This window comes from Vulpes vulpes, chromosome 1, assembly GCF_048418805.1.
Source record: "Vulpes vulpes isolate BD-2025 chromosome 1, VulVul3, whole genome shotgun sequence".
In the NCBI taxonomy this organism is placed as follows: Eukaryota; Metazoa; Chordata; class Mammalia; order Carnivora; family Canidae; genus Vulpes; species Vulpes vulpes.
In genome coordinates this window covers 48,895,577-48,898,508 of record NC_132780.1, presented here as the reverse complement: position 1 = coordinate 48,898,508, position 2,932 = coordinate 48,895,577, and positions in this window count along the sequence as shown.

The following is a 2,932-nucleotide window of genomic DNA, read 5'->3' as shown; positions in this document are numbered from 1 at the left end:
AATCTTAGAGAAATGATTTTGTTGCAGTCTGAACCACCTGGCAATGCAGTTGGTCCTTGGAGCTTAAATATCAGAATCTAGACAAAACCAAGAATGCTGTAGGTAAATGCAAATTTGGATTCAGGGATTGAGACAGCCGATTTTTGTCAACACTACCAACCTTGAAACCCAATCATGTCTTGTTTTCTGCCTCCCTTTTTGCAATATCCCCTTTCTTCATAGGACTTTCTAGAATCATTGAGAGTTGACTCCATAATGTAAGAGACCAAGCAGCAAGTAAAAGATTTTCCATGTAGCCTTTCAATGGAATAACCAAAATGACCTATTAGCTGTTTGCCTCTCTCCATGCATTTCTCATCACTTTCTTGGTCTTTGGATAAAAAAAAATGTATTTTAAGAAATGTGTATTTAAGACACGGGTACTGGAAGAAAGGGTATGGAGTATATGAAAGCTCAATGCAATAACTCTTCAGGCACACATGTTTAAAACAGTGTGACAGTCACATCTGAGCCATCCAGCACGTTGCTGTAGTGAATACAACAGAAACAAAGAATCAGAGAGGGCAGAAACCCCATTTAAGGTCAAAAGTGGCAAAGAGAAGATATTTTAGGATAAAAAACAAATATCCAGTCTTCTGTGCATCTTTGCACGACTTACTATTTCAGCAACAGTGGGAAAGTTTTAAACCACTTATGTGGGGATCTTTGGTCAGTAATGAACTTCATGTTCACAGGGGAAATCTTTTTTCTCAACCTGAGGCCTTATGACCTAAGTCATGATAACTCATTTTTTTTTTTTAAGCAAGGTCAGTTTCAAAAGCATATGGGATTCGATCTGTGTTTCTTTAAAACATGGGACATACACCAAATCCAGAATTTTATATTTCTCCTTAATAACCTGACATGAAAACTAAATGCATAAAACGTTTGACCTTGTAAAGGCCAATCTCTTTTGAGTTATGGATGAGGAAAAAGAATTTTAAAAAACCCTGAAACACAGCAAAGAAAAAAATTTCCTCCACACAGTCTCATTTTTCAAAGTGCTGAAATTTCCAAACAGTTTGATGATTTATCTACAAGCTTTCTCCCTAACAAAGGTTTTTCTTCTAGCTTGAAACCAAACCCAAAGAATTCCAGGCTTAAAAAGATCATTGTCTCCCTGTCCCTCTATTTGTGCATGTGTGTGTGCGTGCTTGTGTACGTGAGTGTGTCTGTGTGAGTGTGTGTGTGTGTGTGTGTGTGTGTGCGTGTGTTGCCATCAAAGACGGGTCAATGGTACTCTCCTTAAGATTAAGTGACACTATTTTGGACAGCAATCTTGCCATTTTGGTAAGACCTGTACTGGGGCTCAGCACATCACTTGAACAAAGAGGATCCATCTGCCTTGGGCTTAGTCCAAACTCCCCATCAATGACAATGGTCTACTTGAGTCCTTGCCTCTTCTTGGTCCTATTGAATTTCTCCACACAAGAGACAAAGGTAGTACAAATCAGAGAAGAAAGAACCCTTATGTGAACTGGGAATTCTTCCTTATTGCAAACCCAGTGGGAAGCCACAATCCCAGGCCAGTGCTAGAGAGAGGTTTTACCTGTTTCCCCCAGGCCAGGCAGCAAGACAATGCCTCTCATTTCAATAAATCATTCCTTTGCCCTTCTCAAGGGGGAAAGGAATTTTACATTTGCATGTGTTTCAGGTCTTCCAGACAAAAGCTGGACTTGGTAGGAGAAGGACATATTTTGGGAGGCTCCTGTCAACTCTTTGGTGCCACAAGTACTCTTTAGGAAATGATTGTTTCCTGGACAGTAGCCAAAGGCACAGCTTCCAAGTGATGGACAGCTCCCAAGGGTGGAAGTTGGGGCAAGGACAAACTGAGAGAACTAGACTGTGCATCTGGGGAGACTGAGCCACGCAGGGTCAGAGCGTGTGAGGGAGGAACAGAAAGAATGCTTTTCTGGGAAAGAGTCTGAATTTGAGGTATTTGACTTCTATGGGCGAGATCTTTGCTCCATCTTGTGATAAGAAAGGAGTGGTGTGTTTACAAGTACATACATGCTTAACATATTTTTTGGGGATTTATATGCTTTACTCTCCTTAAATGCTATAATTTAGATTTAAATTCAGAAAATTAAAAGGAAATGTCTAACAGTGCTGTGTCAAAATTTTTCAGATTCCTGCTATTATGGAAGCTGATTTCCTGTGATGAAAAAAATGTCATTTCGGCAGAGCTCTGAGAACTTTTAGAATGTGTGCACCAGGTCTGAAAATGCAAAGTGGACTATGACACAGAAAGAAAGACATGTGTACATGCTTTTGCAGGAGCAAGCAGTGGATGAAATTAGTTTCCTCTAGCAATACCTCATGATTGAAATATCCAAAGATCCCAAGGAAAATTTAAAAAATCAGAACAGTTGAAGAAGTGGATGATGGGAAGAAACTATTTCTTTCCCCAGCTCCCCTGTCCCTCAGGCAGGGCTTTTGCACCAGCTCCCAGAGTTTCCCTATTGGAAGATGATTTAATAACACTCCTCCCTGTGTCAATGTATTTCAATGTATTCTCTCACCACCTAAACTAATTGCTTGCACTTGAACCTTTGTCCCAGCACCAGCTGCCAGAGAGGCTCAGAGTAAAACACATGTATTCTGGACACTGAAATGTTGGTATGAACAAGCATGTAAGGGCCATGCTGCCCAGGGTCTCTTGTCTGACAACACCTGACATAGTTCCACATCATCTTCACAAATTACTGAGTTACCTGGCCTTGCTGAGCATAAGCTGATCTAGATACTAGAATTTAGCTTGAGCATAAACACATGGACAAGAATATGATTCTGTGAAGCAGGGAGGTCAAAATGAGAATTTCTTTTCACTAAGGAGTTAGTGAGAAGAGCCATGAGGCTGAGTGAGCCACCTTTGCACCTGCCACGAGAATGT